The sequence below is a fragment of the Gobio gobio genome (assembly GCF_949357685.1).
Source record: "Gobio gobio genome assembly, chromosome: 11".
In the NCBI taxonomy this organism is placed as follows: Eukaryota; Metazoa; Chordata; class Actinopteri; order Cypriniformes; family Gobionidae; genus Gobio; species Gobio gobio.
In genome coordinates this window covers 17,715,191-17,737,419 of record NC_137104.1, presented here as the reverse complement: position 1 = coordinate 17,737,419, position 22,229 = coordinate 17,715,191, and positions in this window count along the sequence as shown.

Below are 22,229 nucleotides of genomic sequence, written 5' to 3'. Positions count from 1 at the left end.
AAAGAAGGCTAAGAATAGCGGAGCTAATAGTGATGTCATGTCCCGTGGGAATCGGTGGTAAGGGATCTGTTACCGGGCTCATCTGGTTTCATTTTGCATCCTGGCTGACGGTGAGCTAACTCAAGAGACGTGAGCGCTGCCGCTCTGACAACATGCTCTGAGATGATGTTTCCTGTCTTTTGCTAATGGTTTCATGTTTACTGTACAGGCTAAATATGGACTGGTAGCATATTTATTAACTCATTGTCCAAATGTTGAAGGATATGCATTCTTTGGAATGTTTTCAACATTGATAATAATAAGAAATGTTCTTAAAGCACCAAATCAGTATATTAGAATGATTTCTGAAGGATCATGTGACGCTGAAGACTGGAGTAATGATGCTGAAAATTCAGTTTTGACATCCCAGGAATAAATTACATTTAAAACATTTAAAAGACGTTTTTTTAAAAAAATAGTATTTCACAATGTTACTGTTTTTACCTATTGAATACTAAAAAATATTTGTATTAGTACTAATACAAATATTTTTAAGTAATTTTATATCTAGTACCACAATTGTATTGTGCATTTATAACTACTATTAATTTTATTATTTACTGTATATTTGAATGAGGTAATCTATGATTGGATATTAATTTTTTTAGCATTAATCTCATCCGTCTTGAATGAATTTGCTCTACCTGATTCATTCATGCTACAGTGAAACTGTGAGGCTCTTGATTTGTCCTGTCGGATTCTTCAGAGATGTGTCAAAGTGTTCTGTCAATATTTACTTGAGAGCCTCACAAAAGATCCGATTTTAAGTTCCTTAAGAGAGACAACAAACAATCATTGTCTTAGAAATTACAGTAGATTATTATTACCTCAGCAAAGAAATAAAGCCTTATTGTCTGGTACAACCCTTCCTGAATTTTGTTTTGTTGTCAATGTATTTTCCACCACACCATGGCCATTTAAAGGAGAGTTTAGTGACTGCAAATGTAAACAGAGATAAGGGAGACGTGTGTCAGGATACCAGGACGACTCAATATGCTCTGTAAACACAAGACTGCTTTTTCTCAGAGCTTGTTTGACTTTCTTTCTGCTTTGAAAAGCACAGATGGAGAACCTCGGCCCCTGGCCCCTTTCCTTGCACTGGGGTGGACCAGATACGGTCCAGTAAATCAGTACTATCTAGGGATCGCAATCTGGATCTCTTTTTCTTTGGTCACGGAGTGAAGATAAATGAACACCGTTTTTTTCAGATAACCGCAGATTGCAATCAGACATGATCATTAACCTTTGCAGGACCACAGAGTTCATGTGTCGCTTAAAACAAGGCTAAAAGATGGCATGGATGTTCTGTCCTCATTGTACGAGAGAGAGAGCGAGAGAGAGAGAGAGAGAGAGAGAGAGAGAGAGAGAGAGAGAAGACTTGTGGGGGATTGGGTGGGGTTACTGTGACTCAGACTTAAATTCAGTCCCTCCGAACACATTGAAATGTTTAAATGTTGCTATAGCAACTATGGAGATTCTCATTCTTTTGCCTTCACAAAAGCCTCAGTGTTTTATTGTGCAAGTATGGAGCTCAAGCAGCGGGTATATTTCGAGTAGTACTATACACAATCATTTACCACTAGAAGACACTCAACCTTGCCAGATTCTTTGATCGCTGGATTGCAGTGGGAAAATTTAACATTTCCTCATTCCCAACAAGATAAATCAAGCCTTACTCATGGTTACCAAGAGTAGCTTTGTGAAAAACATTTATATTTAGTTTTAATCAAAGGAGGAAAGTACAAGCAATTTATCATAAAGAAGCCAACAATATTATTAACTTTATTATATATTATAATTGGATGAGTTGCTTCATGCAGTGTTGCTAGCTTCCAAAGTAGACATACAGTGTGCCTCCACTTACATCCATTATTTTCAAAACATGGACTGGAATAAGTATATTAACTGTAGCTCAAACTGTAGAGCATAGTGAGAGCAACGCCAATGTCATGGGTTCGATTCCCAGTCTAGGTTCCCAGGCATAAACTGATAGTATGTATACATTCAATGCAATCTAAATCACTTTGATTAAAAGTGTCTGCCAAATGCATAAATGTTAACAAATGAACAAGTGTATTGAGTTCATTCATTAGTGACGATGTACATTACAGGAGTTACGAGTTAATGTGGTTATAAGCACAGCTGCAGTTAAGCTCCAATCTGTGAAAGCTTGTTCCACCACTGAAGAACAAGTCAAACAGTGCCCTTAGGTTCCTGTTCTTACTACCCAGCTGTGATAAATATCCTAACAGTTAGTCTATGCTGTCTGCCAACCGACAGGCATTTGTGGTAGTCATGGATTTTTAAAGGCCTTGAGTTGTTTTTCTCCTTTTGTGTCTTCTCGAGCTGTGAAGCTCTGAAAACTGTAAAACTTTTCAAAGCTGTAAAACTTAAAATCCTTAACCAGTATTTGTTTAACAACGCTTCTCTCAGATATTTGGATCTGAAGAACATGCTCATGTTCAACTCATGTAGTAAACTGTGTTCATTTCATAAGGTAGGAAGGTATTTTTTTGTTTGTTTTTTTACATTGGAACAAACTCCATCCACAGAAAGGACAGTAAAAGGATTTAGACAAATTTACAGGGGTGTATTCCCATTAGGGCTGCATCTAATGACTATTTTTTATCGATTAATCTATCGATTATTTTTCAGATTAGTCGACTAATCTACCGACTATTTTTCCAGATTAATCTGGTGATTCTTTTTTACTGATTATTGTATTTCAAAGAGGGTAGTGAATTTGTTTATTATTTTAACATGAAAACAATGAATGATGACAATATTAATTGTATATCAGGAAGGGTAGTGTACTTATGCCATTTTATAATGAAATATATGAACACAAGAAGCATTTTAAACATTATGTATAACTAATGATACTATTCATCATAAAATGTATACAGACTACAGAGTAGTAGGTCTAATTAGGAAATGTTGTTTACTATAATAGGTTATTAATTACCGTAGTTGAGTATGATTAACCCAATAATAAATCAAAGCACAAGACGTACTGGGGTCGGAGAAGAACACCGGAAAATGTGACCGAATGGACAATATTTGTCTGTTTTTGCAATACACATGCCATGGTTGAGCTGCGTGAGACAAACACTGGCAGTGTGAAAGCACAACGGGCGCGCGCTGCTCCCGCTCTCCACACGCACAGCTTCTGCTCTACCACCGCACTGCTTGCGCGTGCAGTGTGAAACCGGCATTACAGAGCGAACAAAACACCGTTTTATTCGGCTTTCGTTTAAAGTACTCCCACACTTTGAATGTCGCGGTCTGGCTTTATATGATAAATGATCATTTTCACTATGCCCGGGAGCAGAAGCAGAATTATTCTAGATCTACTCTATTCTAGAACGTAAATAATGAACCCGTCGACGCATTTCACGCATGTCAACGTATTTTCGTTGTTGACATCATCAATGACGTCGACGCGTTGTTGCAGCCCTAATTCCTATACCCCAATATACTCATGGCGAAGTTCATTTTCCATTCTTCGTTTAGGGATAAAGTTCGAAATACTTGACCAGGGATATACCGTTATCGAGGCCGCCCACACTGCTGAGAGTGGTTTATATAAATACGTGCTGCACGCTTTCCTCTCAATGCGTTGGTAAGTTGTTTCGAACTTCATTTGGAGTTCATTTTGGCCTGATTTTGTTTGATCAGTGATTGATTTTGATTTTGAAGAAATCAGGGCAGGGAGAGTCCAAGCTGCTGTTCCGCAAGACCCATTCAGCTGACTGTATTGGATAACGCTGGGAAAGCATGCCTGTGAAGGCAGCTGCGGAAGCCACATCATGCCCAGAGGGAGTTAACATGTGGAGAATACACGTATGGGCTGGCCGTGGGCAGCACAACATACGGAGGTCCCAGGGGTGGCCCCGGCCAATTCGTGGAGGGGGACAACACGTACCTGGGACGGCAGAGGAGACTCTGCCGAGGGAAAGACACGGGCTCGCCGTAGGGAGCCGTACCGTGGAAGAATACACATATGGGACCGCCATGGGGGTCACTACATATGGAACCCAGCCTAACACAAGTTCCACCAATGCATACGAGTGTTAGACCTGGCGTCGAACGCTCCACCACGTCCGACTGCCGCGGGTTGCGGAGGACTCAACAGGGTTCGCCGATCCGGGGAACTCGACTGGAGCAGAATAAGCGCACGCATCCGTCTACCATAGGGGAGGGAATGGCGCAGCAAGCCGACACTAGAACGGGCACTTCGGTGTTACTGACTATGGGAAGTGAGCACACAGGAAGAAACCGGCTCTACACGGAGGCTATAGAATCTAGCGAACGTGTTAGGTGTCGCCCAGCCCGCAGCTCTACAAATATCTGTCAGCGAGGCGCCACAAGCCAGCGCCCAGGAAGAGGCAACACCCCTAGTGGAGTGGGCTTTTAACCCGAGCGGGCAGGGCACGTCTTGGGACTGATAAGCCAAGACGATGGTATCCACTATCCAGTGGGCCATCCTCTGCTTGGAGACAGCCTTTCCCTTCTGCTGTCCTCCGTAACAGACGAAGAGCTGCTCTGAGGTCCTGAAGCTTTGCGTTCTATCCACGTAAGTCCGGAGAGCACGGACGGGACAGAGAAAAGCTAGGGCTGGGTCTGCCTCCTCCGAAGGCAGCGCTTGCAGGCTCACCACTTGGTCCCGGAAGGGAGTAGTGGGAACCTTGGGCACATATCCAGGCCGGGGTCTCATGATCACATGAGAGTTACCGGGCCCGAATTCCAGGCACGATTCGTCAACCGAAAATGCCTGCAGGTCCCCTACCCTCTTGATGGAGGCCAACGCAGTCAGGAGTATTGTCTTTAACGACAGAATTTTCAACTCAGCTGACTGCAGAGGCTCAAAGGGTTCTCTCTGTAGTGCAGTTAGTACCAGAGTTAAGTCCCAAGAGGGTATGGAGGGAGGACGAGGCGGATTTAACCTCCTCGCCCCCCTAAGGAACCTGTCGACCAGATCGTGCTTACCTAGATATTTTCCATCTACTAGCTCATGATTAGCGGCGATAGCGGCAACATAGACTTTGAGGGTGGAGGGAGACAGCCTTCGCTCCAACCCATCTTGTAGAAAGGCAAGCACAGAACCGATCGAACATCTTCGGGGGTCTTCTCGGCGAGAAGAGCACCAATCGACGAACAGGTTCCACTTCAACGCATAGAGGCCCCTCGTAGAGGGGGCTCTAGCGGAAGTGATGGTGTCAACTACCGCTTGCGGTAGGTAACCTAGAACCTCTGCGTCCCGTCCAGGGACCAGACATGGAATTTACAGAGGTCTGGACGCAGGTGCCATAGGGTGCCCCGTCTCTGAGTCAGGAGGTCCTTCCTCAGAGGAATGGGCCAGGGAGGTGCTGTCGCAAGGAGCACTAGTTCCGGGAACCAAGTCCGGTTGGGCCAATATAGAGCGACCAACAGGACTTGCTCCTCGTTTTCCCTGACTTTGCACAGTGTCTGCGCAAGAAGGCTCACTGGGGGAAACGCATACTTGCGTTCTTCCCGGGGCCAGCTGTGGGCCAGGGCATCCGACCCGAGGGTTCCCTCGGTCAAGGAATAAAACCACTGACAGTGGGTCGTCTCTGGGGAGGCAAACAGGTCTACCTGTGCGGCCCCGAAACGACTCCAGATTAGCTGGACCGCCTGGGGATGGAGTCGCCATTCTCCCGGAAGCACCGGCTGACGTGACAGCTCGTCGGCTGCACGATTGAGCAGGCCCGGAATGTGAATGGCACGAAGCGACCTCAGATGCTTCTGACTCCATAAGGGGAGATGGCGGGCGAGTTGTGATATGCGACGAGAGCGTAGACCACCCTGTTTTTTGACGTACGCAACGGTCGCAGTGTTGTCCGTATGGACCAGAACGTGCTTGCCTCTGAGCGGAACTTTGAAGCGGCTGAGTGCAAGACGAACTGCTAACAACTCGAGGCAATTGATATGCCATTGCAGTTGAGGCCCGGTCCACAGACCCGAAACTGCAAGCCCGTTGTACGTGGCACCCCAACCCGTGGATGAGGCATCCGTGGAGACAACAGAGTGCCTGGACACTTGTTCTAGGGGAACTCCCGCCCATAGAAACAAAGGGTCCGACCATGGGCCGAAGGTTTGGCGGCACCTCGGAGTCACTTGGACACGGAGGGAACCGCTGTGCCACGCCCATCTCGGGACTCGATCGTGTAGCCAGCGTTGAAGCGGTCTCATATGAAGCAATCCGAGCGGCGTTACTGCGGCTGCGGATGCCATATGCCCCAGGAGCCTCTGAAAATGTTTCAGTGGTACCGCTGTCCTGCCTTTGAACGAATACAAGCAGTTCAACACTGACTGGACGCGCTCCTTGGTGAGGCGCGCTGTCATGGCGACCGAGTCTATCTCCATACTGAGAAAAGAGATCCTCTGTGTGGGACAGAGTTTGCTCTTCTCCCAGTTGACCCGAAGTCCCAACTGGCTGAGGTGACTGAGCACCTTGTCCCTGTGTTCGCACAACTGCTCTCACGACTGGGCAAGGATCAGCCAGTCGTCGAGGTAGTTGAGAATGCGAACACCATGCTCTCTCATGGGGGCAATGGCCACCTCCGCAACCTTCGTAAAGACGCGGGCGACAGGGACAGGCCGAAGGGCAAGACGCGGTACTGACATGCCCGTCCCTCGAACGCGAAGCGCAGAAAGGGCCGAAAGTACCCGCAGAAAGTACGCGTCCTTCAGGTCGATCGCTGCAAACCAATCTTGGGGACGGACTCACCTGAAGATGTGCTTCTGCGTTAGCATTCTGAACGGCAGCCTGTGAAGGGATCGGTTCAAGAATCGCAGGTCCAAGACCGGCCATAACCCGCCGCCTTTTTTGGGTACAATGAAGTACGGGCTGTAGAACCCGGACCTCATATCGGCTGGAGGGACCGGCTCCATCGCGTCCTTCGCCAGTAGGACTGCGATCTCCGCCCGGAGCACGGGGGCGTTCTCCTTCGCTACTGGGAAGTGAACGCCCCCAAACTTAGGGGGACGCCTGGCGAACTGAATCGCATAGCCGAGTCTGATGGTACGGCCCCGAGACGGGCTGGGAAGCTCTAGCCAGGCTTCCAGACACCGAGCAAGGGGATTAACCACAGACGTACCCGCAGCGGGGCAGCGACGCGGAATGCAGGGATCCAACTCGGACGGCATGGAGCGGCCCGAAGTGGGATCTGAGAGTGCTGTGCAACACTTACCTGCGTCCGCGGAGGGGGCGTGCGAGTGTGGGGAGGCCGCTTGAGTGCGTTCCCACAGCCGGCGCCCCCTGCTGGCGAAGGGAGAGGCGTCTGAGGGTGGCGAGGCATGGGAGCATCGACCACCGCCAAGCGCGGTCCCAGATGAAGGAGGGGCTGAGCGTGGCAAGGCTTTGTGGGGTTGTGCACGGTCTGCCTCACCTCCTTCCTCAGCGGGGAACAAGAGTGGCGAGGCATAGCGTCGCGCACTGTTGTCCACGCACCGCTGAGAAGAGGGGAATGAGAGTGGCGAGGCTTTGTAGCGTCACACACTGCCATTCTCGCCCTCTTGTGGGGAGGGGAATGAAAGCGGCGAGGCTCTGTAGCGTCACACGCTGCCATTCCTGAACTCCCAAGACCCAGAGATATTGGAACTGCTTTTTTTTTTTTTTTTTTTGGGTACCACTGGCTGTTTTTAACATCAGTGGCGGAACAGAATGACTAATGGTTTTCCACCCGGCCCTCCTCCGGGGAAGAACAGTTCCAGACCAAATCCGGGTCAATTATGTTTCTGGACCAGGGTGGACATCGTCTAGCCAAGGGCCAGCGCTGTGCGCAGCTCAACCTCGGCTCAGAACTACCCTCGTGCACTAAGCAGGGCGGAGGTGGCCTGCCAGTGGCACTGCCACCCCACCGATGAGGGTAGTGAGAGAGAGGAAAACTTTATACAGATTATGGCCCTATTGGTGTTCCATATTTTGGCACCAATAGTTCCACAATGCCAAAGCCTTCCAATGCACATCCGAAAAAAGGCAAGGGGCAGGCAAGGCGATTTACGCGTTGCACTATGCCTCAGCCATCCGGGAAAGCATGGCTGTCAAGTATGAATCTGATTCAGCACGAGCGCCCACTATTACGGTGGGAATCTCAGCATCATCTTCATTTTCAACACATAACAGCCCTCTCTCCGATGCAGCGATTGACATCTGTCCTCTGCTAGAGCCCCAAATGAAACGCTAGGTCCCCTTTCAAGGACCAGCAATCCCATCTGTAAGCTACCAGCAGACACGTGAGACAGTGGGCGTGGCCGTGAGACGGCACACGGCGCGCTGAACACTCAAGCCCTTATGAAAAAGGCAAGACGAACAGCGCGCCGACGTGGCCATGCTCTCATGAGAGAGCATAGACCACCCACGAACACAGTCTCAACATGCTTGCGATGCGATAGAGGAGTGAGGGGCCAACAGAGATGTACGCGGCGGGGAAGCCTCACTGTAATCCTCAGGCCACCCAGGCTTATCAGCCAAAATAGTCCCCCCTCTGGTGCACCAGAAAAGAGACTAGATCGGGGTATAAGCGAAGGGACTCAACCCCCGTTTGAGGCATCATAGTCTCGACCGCGCATCGGAGGCGCCGAGTGACGCGCGCAGAGTTGCCAACCCGCGCTGTCACCCGGCAGCCAGACGGCACACAGCGCGCTGAACACTCAAACCCTCACGCTGAAGGTGAGATGACCAGCGCGTCGACGTGATCCCGTTCCCCTGAGAGAACATGGATCACCCACGACACAGTCTCAACATGTTTATGCGAGAGGGATCGTGGCCGTCAGGACAGGAAACAACTGCATCCAGAAACGCACGAGTGGAATGACGTCTTGAAAAAGACGCAGTGTCACACCCGTGTTGCTCTTTTGTGAGGAAACGCTCTTTAAACAGTGCTGAAGCACCCAGGGGAAGACCGCGGCAACACACAGGTGGTAAGTGCAGTCCTGTGGTGCACTCACTGAAACAAACGCCCTCACCAAACCGACAGTTGCTGTGAGAACAGCAGTTTGTTATGCTGATGCAGCGGTGAACATGCGGTCGCGCTGATTGTGCCTTTTCGCCAACACAGAGCGTCCTTTTCGTTCTCTGGAGCATCTCTCATGCAGATAGGCTCTCTTTTAGAAAAGCAGTCTTGCTTCATCAACGCCGTTCGGCTCCGAAGTGAATGACAGCGTGCATTCGCTCTCGCTTCCTGTTTATACCCGTGGCGCGGGGCGGAGCGCGAGATGCAAATCTCGCACGCCAATGGCCCATTGGCCTGTTCTCTATATCTCGAAGCTGATAGGGGCTCCCTGAAGTGATCCCAATTCGTCGGTACGTCCGACGAACGTCGAACGTGACCGACTGAATGGGAACTTCTTTTAATGAATCCATTTGAGATCGAATGAATGCTAGATTTTTTGCTATAAATAAACACGCCTTCACTGGACTATGTCACACAATACAAAGGTACAACAGCAAGAGGCAGATGAATGAAATAAATCGCTATACAAATATATCAGAAGCTGTCATTTAGTCTTTATTTACAAACTTGGACACCACACACGGCTATTGACTGACCACGAACAGGTAATAACTTTCTTGAATTTTTCATTCATTAATGTCTCGTGGTCTTGCTGTTGTTTTTTCTTTTTTTTGAACAATTACATTTTGGGGCTAAAGATGTGTTGCAACGCAAGCGTTACTGAACATGTACAGAGTAAAATATTACTGAAAATTGGTTAGTAATGCCTTACACTACTGCGTTACAGCAAAAAGTAATACGTTACTGTAATGCATTTTTGTAGCACGTTACTTCCAACCCTGCTTATGACTGAAAGAAAGCTTGCTTATTTTGCTTAAGATAAGCATTTATTAAGCCCACATGTAAGGCAAACAGGAAACTATGCTTCTAACCACAGGTCGAGAGCTGTCGTTCCAACCACACAACTTTGTGATGCTGTTTGCAAATGTTTGATGGAACTATGGTTTCGGGAAACACCGACTTGTTGAACTATGTTGATGATAACGACATAACTTGCGACCATAGTTGGCTAACAATGCTTTTGGGAAATAATCCCCAGCTCAATTATCAAATGTTTTTGCTAAAGAATTCATGTAAATGCTTTGAAAATATATGAGCTTCCTTTACATATAACAGTAATTCATTATATATAAAACTGCCAACCGTTTTAGCTTATCACAAAAACAAGGATAAAAATGAATTCCTAAATCCATAAAACTTCTGTTTGGCACCCAGTTTCTATTGTAATATTCTTTGTAAATCCATATAGCATGTTAGCAGTAACAACTCAAAAACAAGCCTCCTTTACACAGGTGCTTTACGCAAATCTCATGGACGGGAGCTGAGGCAACAGCCAGGAAATCCCGCCTGCCGACTGGGTTAAGCCCTCTTCTCCCAGCATTGTATTATTCCTCTCTCCCTCTCTTTGTCCTCTGCAGACTGGATTTCCTTCTGTACCATCGGGCTGCACAGTCAGTGACACAATCGCAAAAAGTCACAATCAGACAAACCAACCACATGTGTGGAGGTCACAGCATACAATTCAAGCTGTACAATAGCAATGAGAGAATTTACACAAATTCACCATTTATATTGTTCCAAACTAATATGGATAAAAAAATGTGATGCTTTGAAGAATGTTCATGCTGCTCTTTTCCATACAGCAAAATAATACAGTGACCAAAGGCTGAAGCGGCATTAAATATTTATTAATATTACAATAATATTTTATTATTCCAAATATTATTATAAAATATTCCACAATTCTTTGTTGTTCAACTGAAAAAAGGAAGCTGTGATGACAGAATTTTAATTTTGGGGTGAACTATCCCTTATTTTAATTCCATTTCTGTGTAAAGCACTTTGAATTTCCACTGTGTATGAAATGCCTTGCCTTGCCTAAGACATAAACTACAGTAAAGGTACAGACACTACCACACAAAAGACTAATACATTGTGATCTTTTGTTGCACTTGATGCAGTCAAGCCAAACCCCAGCAGGCACCAGACGGGTGCTCTAGTCCCACAGCTTTAGCCCTAATGAGACTCACATAGTTTCAGTGTACACTCATTACTCTGTCATAAGAATCATGAAGAAAGAACATCTTGGCAAGCGTCCCCATTTTTTTAATCTCTTTCATTAAGCCAGAGCTCCAGAATGAAACGCATGGAGAGTTTCAATTAGAGATTCTGGCCTATGATGAGGCACTTTGATTTAGAGGCTTCCGTGCCTTCATGCCTCTGTCTTTAATAAAGCAATGATGTGCCAAGCTCCCAGAGCATCACAGATTTAACACTTTAATACTAGTGCTCAATTAATTCTCCAGTCTTCCAGTGGCTGGTCTGATCAGGTGTGCATGCAGACTGTTTCCTAAACAGTCCAGCATGCATGATTCCTCCATATTAAAGCTGAAGTGTATCATTTTTTAGATTATGAGTTACTTACAGACAAAAATAAAAGCATTAATAGACTGACATTCTGAAGACTGTGGCTAAGTAAATGTGTAAAAAAAGACAATTATATATTGCAAGCTGTAAAAGAAATGAAATATTTGTTGTTTCTTCAGTTAGCTTGCAAGCTAACAAGATAGCTGACTAGCTTTGCACACTGCTAGCCGATTAGCTTGCCAGCTTTTCTTACAAGTAACTGATTAGCCTTGTAGCACGTACTGCTAGCCAATAAACCTGCTAGCTTACATTTACGCATGTAGCAGACACTTAATCCAAAGCGGTGAAATCCGAGAGTTTTGACGTAGAACAGGGAAGCCTTGCACTGCGTTTACAATGTGAACATTGTAGAAGACTGACACTGAAGAGAAGAACTTGTTGAATAAAGTCGTTGTTATTATTATTATTTTTTATTTATTTTGCACACAAAAAGTATTCATGTCGCTTTATAACTTTGAGCCACTGTAGTCACATGGACTATTTTAACAATGTCTTTACCTTTCTGGGCCTTGAACGTTGTAATAACATTGCAGTCTATGGCCCCGATTACACTGAACACGTTTTTCAGGTTCGAAAACGCGAGGCGCACTGCACTGCCTTTTTTGGTTGACGTTTTTTCATTTAGAAAAGAGCAGTGCGCTGCAGGGTTTTTTATGTTGCTAGGAAACCCCCGAATCAGAGCTGTCCTGTCAGTCTAATCAAGATAACGGTCGCCACAACGGAAGACCCGCCTCTCCATTTATTCGATTGGACAATAGAAAAAAAACGCGATGACGGTGCCCATAAGCAGTGCGCATAACGCTCTCTGCCAACCGAAATCTATTAAAAAAAAGGCGCCTCTCGCTGCAAAAACGCATTATGTGTGATCGGGCCCTATGTGGGGTCAGAAAGCTCTCGATTTACATCAAAAATATCTTAATTTGTGTTCCGAAGATGAACGAGTTGAACGAGTTACGGGTTTGGAACGACATGAGGGTGAGTAATTAATGACAGAATTTTCATTTTTGGGTGAACTAAAGTAGCCTGGCTCCGCCCTCCTACGTACATTCTGCTCAATTTTCATTTTTCTTCAGTACTCCGTCATTGCGGTATATTCTCTGGTTTTCTCCGGTCAAATTTTAACCGGTCCAATCAGCGAACAGAGGGAGTGAGTGGCTGAGAATGATGACATTGATGTTGTGCGCTAGTTTGAGATGACATATGTCACGACCAAACATTAGCGATTTGTGAGTGTCTCTGGGCAGATCCAATAGTTTTAAACTTCAACAGAGTACCCACCTTCAAGGAAGTTAACGCTTGTTAATGGAGAGTGGCCAGACTCTCTGTACAAATGAAATGTACGAGAGTCTGGTAGGACCAGGCTAGAACTAAAGCCCCGTTTCCACCGAAATTGCCCGGAACAATTTGTCCCAGGAACTTTTTTCCCCCTCGACCTGTTGCTGCCTGCATTTCCATCACGGTCTAGTCCCATGAAGATTAGTCCGTGACGTAGGACTTCACGCGACTTTCCAGTTCCCACTGGATTTTGTCCTCTGCATCTAAGCTTAATAAAGCCTGAACATCGTCATCGGTCCATCAGTTATATTTTTTAAACTTCATCATTGATTCAAATAGCAAACAACTCTAACTGCACGCACCGCAACAGACTTTTAAAAATGGCAGTGGAAATAAAATGTTGCATGGAGTCAACCAATCAGCATGTTCATCATCGCAGAAAGTTTCTGAACTTTGAAAAAGTACTACCTCACGAGCAGGGATGTTTTGAGGGGAAAATGTTTTACCCGGAACTTCATTTAGACCCTGGTTCCAGCAGTCTAAAAATACAGAGTACCACCCCAAAGTCCCTAGTTCCTTTGGAAAGTTCCTGCAGTGGAAACACGACTTAACCCTTTAACTTTGTTAGCAAGAGGGTGAGATTCCAACTGTTCAACTGTTTTGTAATACTTCAAAAAATTCCCTAATAACTGATGCTCAAAAGGTGTATAATTGTAATGCAAGCTACTGCAGAATATTAATCTAACCAAATATGTAGGATAATGATCTGCAAACCATACAGGGAACAAATTCCATGTTCACAAGATTTTTAACCATCCGACCACTTCCAGGTTGGAGGAGCACATCTGGCTGGATGCTCTGAGTCTGAGGCGGTATATGCCTGCAGAGCCAAACCAATGACTCACAGAAATGTGGCTTTGACAAGAAACCACTGCTTGAAGGCAGGAGACAAAAGAGCTCCATAACCCCACCCTATTCAAAACATTTGCCGCACACAGACAATCAGAGAGATGTGGCTGAAATCACTGCTTACTAAAGGCAAAAAAGTTGGAACTGCACAGGTACTTTTAGATGTGATACTATTACAGAGAGATTATTGTCAATAAATATATATTGTTTGTCTGTCTTTTTCTTTCTTGCTGTGGCTCTTTGCTGAGTTTACAGTGTTTGAGAGGGGTCAGACAGATAGACAAGCTAATTCATTATCCTTTCGTTCTGTTTGCTCTGTTCAGAAACAGGCACAGGTCCAGGCATGATGTTTGGTCTGCTTCTTTTTTCCTGCTCTAGGAGACATGCTGAGAGGCCAAATGTCCTGAAATTCCTGGACTTTGCTTCATTTGCACAACAAAAAAAGCACATGAAAAGATAGAAATCATTGTTTTTAAGTTTTCCTTCCCAGGCCTAAAAATAAGAGCCTGGAAAAGTGTACAGAAATTTTGGAGGATTTAATTACGGGCTACACTAAAGAATCTTGAACCTACAATAGGTTCTTTTAGACACTGGAGGTCTACAAAAACTCAGCTTGGAGTTGTCAGTACACAGATGAGTAAAACCTGAGGAAAAAGTGGACAGAATATTCCCAGGCTTGGCTTTTCAGTGCTCCTCTGGGCATTATGTGGTTGAGCATCCCAGTAAACACATGGTCGCTTTTGTGTGTCACTCTTTCCATTCTGTTATTCATTTATGCTCTACTGGATCCATATTTAAATGCTGTTTGCCTCAAATATTCCCAAGAGTCCAATTTTTTGGTAATTCTGCACATTATCTTCTCTTTAAAAATAAATAAATAAATACAATGACACCAAAATGTTTTATCTTGTAGATTTGTTAAAATCTTTCACAGTGTAAAAAAAAAAAAAAAAAAAAAAAAAAATTATATATATATATATATATATATATTTTATATATGGACTTTTTCTATCGACTAGCGAGCATTAATTACATTATTACATTTAAAACCATTTTACACTAGTCATGAGGATATGGTTGAAGAAAGAACAACAACAGCTAGATTTGGTCTTGAGAACAAATTTGCAGTACAGTTACCCAATCTTTGGGTGTTACACGTCATGTCCATTCAGAGGTCAGGAGTCTGAAAGGACAGTTTGCTTTGCAGTAATTTGCAATCTGGTGCATCTGCTAAACCTGTGTTTATGCTTTTACCTTAACAGCAGGTTACAACACAAAATGAAAGGCCACTTTTGTAGTCTAAACCCGCTTGTTAGCCAGAGGACATCCTTTAGTGTGTATACACTTGTCAGAGAATGAGGCAACAGTCTCAGTTAATGTTTGAGCCTTTGAAGAAGCAATACGTTTTGATTTAGTTTGTTATTTTCAGCCCAGGCTCATTGGAAAAACGGACCACCGCAGTTTTGAACTGAAATGTCCGGTGAGTGGCAAAAGGTTAATGCTCCATCGCGTTTTAAAGGTATCATGAACTGGCTTTTTTTTAAAAATGTATACTGTTGTCTGAGGTCAACTTATGACGTTCGCATAGTTTTTACTTTCAAAAACATCATAATGAATAAGCAATAGGCTACTTTCTGCCTTGGTTTTGAAAAACGATCGGTTTTGATGGGCGTGCCGCACTGAAGACTTGGAAGTAAACGCCCATGGCTAGGATTGGATAAGATTTGCATTTTTAATGAGCTTCTGCTCCCCTGTCAGTGACAGCGTGTGGCAAACGGCAACCGGAATGAATCACCCAGCCCACAGCCAGGGCTCGCAAAATGTCTTTCTCAAACAAACATAATGATTCATCTCTCATCCACTCGCAATTGATTGTAATGTTATATCTGTATCATTTTGCTCGATCATCAGTGAATATAACCGCAAACCATAAATGCGCGCGCAAGCACGTCTGAAAAGCACATAACCCCGGGACTTTGAGTTTTGCGAGCCGACGTTACAAGTCCGAGTCTGATCACGAATGAACTAATAACAACTTTCTCCAGCCTGTGAGCGCGTGCTAAGGTATGTAATCAATAGATATCAAACAATCTGTAACAATGCAATACTAACACTAAAAACATGTTTTACTCACATAAGTGTGTTGCACCGTTTCTGTCGGATCCAATATAGAAGGCACAGCACTGTGTTTTAATCTCAATATGTCTGCAAATCCAGTCTCGACCTCTATCGTGTTTACAATCATTTCCGCTTCGTTTTGCTCCACGAGTCGGTTGACGGGCTTGAGGCGGTGCTTCTGCATCCTACTACGTCAGTGGTCGACATATTCTGAGATCTCTCGTTTTCTGGGCCTGGTGTCTATAAAAGCTTTTCTTTGACTAACAAGGACGTTTTCAGCTCTGAAACTTACAGGATATTCTTATATCACAATTAACTTTTATATACCAAAGGCTCAAAGGGAAGTAGATTTCTCAATTCATCACCCCTTTAAAATAACATATACACCTACACAAAACCCTAAACCTACCCGATAGCAAATGTGACATAAAAACGCTTAATTATTGCTTAAAACCACAATATGCTATTTTTCGCCGCTGGAGGTCGCTTATTCAAAACAAAGGCATAGCTTGACGATGCCTTGATTTCGCTGAGCTTTTTTTATAAACGGCTGCTTCCGCTTTTTCCGGTCATCCATATGTGTGGTAACGCAGCGCTGTTTTATCATATTAGACAGATTTGAGTGTGTTGAAAGCAAGCGGTAACCTCCCACAGCTTCTCTTGAAACCAATACGGAAGTGACTTAAACTGCAATTCATCGACTGGCCGCTAGGGACATGCTCCAGAAGGCACCAATATACCTAAACTCGCTCGTTCAGACTTACACACCCACCATAAAAAAAATTATTCTGTCCTGTGTGTTCTGTGCTAGATTAACTGAGACTTGTTACAGCACTTGAATACTGTTGCCCTTGACTGTTCTAGTTGCTTCTATTGCTCTCATTAGTAAGTCGCTTTGGATAAAAGCGTCTGCTAAATGATTAAATGTAAATGTAAATGTAAAATGGAGCAGAATCTCATTGAGCCCCATGTTAAACTGCCCAACTTTACAGCAGAGTAAAACATGTTTGCAGCCTGGTACAAATTGTGGTTTTGGTCTATACGGCTAATTTTGCCCTTCATGACAACTGTAAGGGGGTGAAATGTTTTATAACTCATTCATTTACATTATATAAAGCCTTAAAGTTCTGCATAATTAAGGGCGTGGCCACTTTGAGTGACAGGTGGATAGCCATTTATCTGCTGTCTGTTAGTCATCGCGTCACCTCAGCTCCACCCACGTCCCGCTGCTTTGCCCATTTTCCATTATCCGGGAGTGACGAGTGATGACGCGCTGCCAAGATGGCAACGGCCTGCTTGTCCCTACTTTACGCTTCAAAACTGCTCTTCAGAATCCTATGGGTGACGCCACGGACACTACGTCCATGTTTTTTTACAGTCTATGGTTGAAAGTTATATTATAATACTACTTTGTGCGTTTGCTCGGAGGCTAGATTAATATTAGGCATGGTAAAACATGGTACTTGCAGAGATTTAAACGATAAGACTAACTGTGTTGAGCTATATAACAATGGTTCGTTTTCTGTCGATGAATGTATCCAAATAGTTGCTCTCCTGTCTAATAAAACACATAATATATTAAAGCATCTTTGGTGTTTGGCTTCTAAAAAAATAAAACCAGAATTTTTAAATCCCAAAATCGTACATATTGTGCCTTTAAGCAACCATGCCATTTTAGCTTGTTTCTAAAATTATTTGTACTCTTTTGTTGTAAATTGTGTTTCACAGGAATCGTACCCAAGCGCTCTGCAAGTATAATTCTCAACCAGCTGAGTTACAGAGCCAGCTTCGTAAAGCACTATGGTAAAATGTGTTTTGAGAAGAAGTCTTTATTTCTGTTTGAAATTGCAGTGATATGTATGTATTGGTACATATTTTTGCATTTGGCTGAAATGTTGTCACAAGTAGGCCATGTTTTCCCAATAAGCCAGTGTTGGTTATTTTACCATCAGCTGTATTTGTAGCCACAAATTGAGACGAAAACTATATATGCATAAGATGTCTGTTATAGACCCGACTCTATTGTTTTGGTGCATGGAAGACCCTTTTCATAAACCATGCAGCTCACTCTGAAGTGGAGACCCTTTATAGAGGGGTATCAGAAGCTATTGGGAAAAACTGTCAACAAACAGGGGTATAACCAGCTATGCTTTTATTTGTTCAGTCGATTATTTGATACCCATCACTGTCAGAGGTATAGTTATTTGACCACGCTGTTTATGTGTATTTGCAGTTAATGGACAGCTGTGTGTACAATATTTCAAATTCTTTATATGCAGCTCGCATTCTCTACACACTGATCCGTATGTCACATTTACACATTCTACATATCGTTGACAGCGTTTAAATGTGTTATATAGTCCTGTTCAAATAATTTAAAGTCAAAAGCAAACCATTATCAACATAACATCTTTCATATAAAGTGTGGAATGTTAAGTGTCTGCCGATTTGAAAAATCCCATCAACTCTAATCTCTCTTTTCATTTTAGTTTAAATCTTCAATCTCATTTTATACTCCTCTTTCTGATTCAGGTGTCAGGGGACTGATCCGACTGACCCATCCTCTAGAACTCCCTCTTACACAATCACCATCATGGCAAAAAAAAAAACATCAGCTGTCATGAGTCATTTTATTACTGCAATGAAAATGGCTGCACTAAAATCCCAGCAGATAGTTTTTGATCATGCTAGCTAACCGTCGGGAGAGTTGACCTCATCCACTTCCACTGAAATAAATTGAGGAGAGATGGAGAACATAATTCTCTCCAGATCGCATTGATCTTTTTATCTCCAACATTCTTTGACGTCCAAGAACTCTATGTCCATTTATGGTTAACTTACCAACCGACTGAGCTTTTTAGCCTGATCCATGTCCCATTATTGCTGTAACCCAAAGCATTCCAGCTTAAATGTTATATTTAATGTATAGTTTGTCACTTCAGAAATCAACATCATACAACCTAGTGAGGGGAGATTTTGAATTGATTTTTTTCAATAAAAAATGATATGTGAAGCTCAAAAGAAACACTATGGCGTGTCATATACTTGGCAGGTTGATTTGCTACAGTTGTATCCCACACAAACAATGTCATGGGAGAGTTATCTGATGTTTGAGAATGTTGTCATGGCAGTTCAGGCTGTTATACAGGGAAGATTGTGAGTGATACATGTGCTTGTGAAAAGCATGCTTTACCATACAGTGTCAGTCAATCTTAAAATGTTTGAGATAAGCAAAGATTGTCTTTAAGATTGTCTTTTTCTTTGCCAGTAAATAAAAGATAGCCAAAAAAGAGTTAATAATTCACGTCTGGCACCATAGGCAGACTTTCTCAAAAGTTTCATAAAAATACAACTGACAAATAAAAAATAAATATAATACAAAAAAAAACACACAAAAAAAACAATACATTAAAATGTCACACTGAATGTTTAGGTTTCAATGCAAAATAAGTCCATTCAGTTGATATTGCTTCATCAGGTAAGCACAAACATCTATGGACAAGTATGTTTTTATTATTATTATTCATGTGCATTGTGCCTTTGATTGGACTGGACTAATGAGGCCAACAGTGAAGCTGTTAACATTTTGTCGCAATGGTAGTTGTTCAATGAAGATGATGTCATGACAACACTTTTTTGATGGCACCACAAAAACACCAGTATTCCCGAGCCCTGCACTAACAAATATTCTGTGCTCATAAACGTGACAGATCAAGATCGTCACAATGATGATGAACAAAACATCATCATGAAAAAAGGCCTTTAAAATTGAATCTGTTTTTTTTAATGGTCCCTCTGCTGCACCGTCAGTGAAACTGAGATCTTCTAAGTGTTTTTTCATGTCTGAAACACCGCAACCTCTGATCTGAAGTCAAGGTGCATGTACAGTGGAGTCCAGGTCTTAGACCACACTGAAAATATGAGCTTTAATTTTTAAGATATATATTGTAAAATGAACAAAGTGTATGCATAATGTCTAGGACACTAATTATTCATCCAAACTGGTGACACTGACCATGTGACCTTCTTTGTACTTGTACTCCTGTTTGGTCTCTTGAACTTCACTGTATGTACTTAGTTACACATATTGACGCAGCAAAGCCCTGTAGAGCAGTAGTGACCTTTTAGTCAAACACTGGACGTGCAGCAGCATACCATAATATTTAACTTTCCGCACCCCTAGACCAGAGGCTTACAGCCATCCTTTCCGGTTATACAGAAATAGAGGGAACACAATTATTGATGGAAAACAGGTGAGGACTTACAGTCGTTGTCATGATCACCAGCTGGAGTGCCCTTGATATCCACCAGAGGGCACTCCTCCCTAGCCTGTTACTATATCATTGTTTTCAGCTGTTGCTCATTATTTTATTACGCCCCGCCTATATAAACTCTTGCTGTGATCGAAATCGGCCCCTATACCCTCATTCACTATTCCCCATTACTCCACTAATATAGTCCACTTGAAGCAGTGAATGAAAATGAGTGAGTGAATTCGGACACTGAGTGCACCGGAAGGGCTGCCGCTTTTGCATAGTTTGTGCTTGCTGTTTAAAAATTATGCATCATTTTGATTGGTTAATAGCATTTTATTTTAACCACCATTTTCAAAAGTTTGTCACGGTGCGTGCAGTACGAGTGGTTTGCTAATCGAATCGAGTTAAAATATGGACCGACGACGAGGTTGAGGCTTTATTAAGCTTATATGCGGAGGATGAAATCCAGCAGGAATTGAAAAGTTGCGCACGGTCCTACGTCACAGGACTAATTTGCCTAATCTTCACGGTACTTTAGAAACGCAGACAGCAACAGGTCTGGGGGGAAAAAGTTCCTGGGACAAATTGTTCCAGGTAATTTGGGTGGAAATGTGGCTATTGTTTGCCTTGATTTTGACCCACTTCCTGTTACAAGGATTACGATTCTGGATTTCCCTAATATAGCTGTGTTTGGAACCTCAACCAAAGTCTCGGAGCAGTTTGTGACAGTCATCTTTACAGTACAATTAAAACCATACATATAGTTTAGGGAAATAATGGGTTAAGTCTCTCATTACTCTTGTTTAACTATAAGGATCCATTCAATGTCTCTTCTAGCATCTATGGTAGTGTCAATGGTTTCAGTGCTTAATGTATCCATTTATTTACTGAGCAAACCTGTAATTAAAGGCCACATGTGGAAATCATGGGATTATTATTACACAATTTGGAATTATTAGTAGTGTTTGTTAAGGTTAGCATGACTATTATGATTCAGTATTTTACAGTTACAGTAGTAGACAGTAGAAGCCTGGAAAGCTCATCAAAAGCTATTATGAATGGATAAATATGATAAAATATAAGGGCAGACCCCAGTACAAGTTCAAAACAAGCCTGATTTGTGATCTGAATCAGCCTGTTCCAAAGAAAACTGTATTGTCTGAGGGCATTTCATGTTACCAAAAAACAAGCTGATCTAAGAGTGAATGAAGCTGTTGGACACTGTTTTGAATAGTCATTACCAAGTTCAGTTAGCTCAAGCATCACTCAGCACTGCTTTATTACACAGATCAAGAACCTCTGCATTCCTCAGAGCGAGGGCTTATTACTATTACCCTGTCTTTCTGTAAGAGAGAAAGCCTTGGGCAGATGTGCATCAAAAGTGCACCAATTCCATAAAGATTACATTCATAAAGAGAAACCAAATATACTATGTATCTGGCACCATAGCTAGGTAAAGAGGTTGTATAGCGCCTCCATGTGGTTCTAAAAGAAACAGCTGAGCAAATGTAGGAGTTCAATTACAGGAAAGCCACAGACTTGTTGACCCCACAATGATTGCATCCCATTTTCAGTCACTATAGAAATAGTCTTTAACACTACTATTAACGGGTAATCCTTTTTTTTTTTTTTAAATGTAAGTATCCTTTAAATTTTTTCCTTTTTAATTCCATGCACCAGTCCTAAACTACGTTTTTATAACCACACAAACTTTCACAAATTTAGAGATTGTTCAAAATGACAATCCTTAACACTCCTATGCATTTTCTTATAACAGTTTGTTTTGCGTTTCAGAAGACTGCATGGTCATTTCCACAGATCGACAGTTAAAGGAACAATATGTATGATATTTGGATAAAAATATCCAAAAACCACTAGAACAATGTTATTTTGTTGACTTATGTACTTACATTATCCCAAATGTTTCCAAAAATGTTTAAATCCAGAGAAATAAACAATTTTAACCAGGACACGGACCGTGTCCGTGCATCGCCATCATATACCCTCAATTATTTTGTACAAACCATGGAAATACCAAAGACGCTTTAATAAATGATGTATTTTATTAGACAGGTGAGCAACTGTTTGGATGCATTCATTGACAGAAAACAAATCATTGTTACTGTATATAGCTCAACACAGTTAGTCTTATTGTTTAAATCTTGTT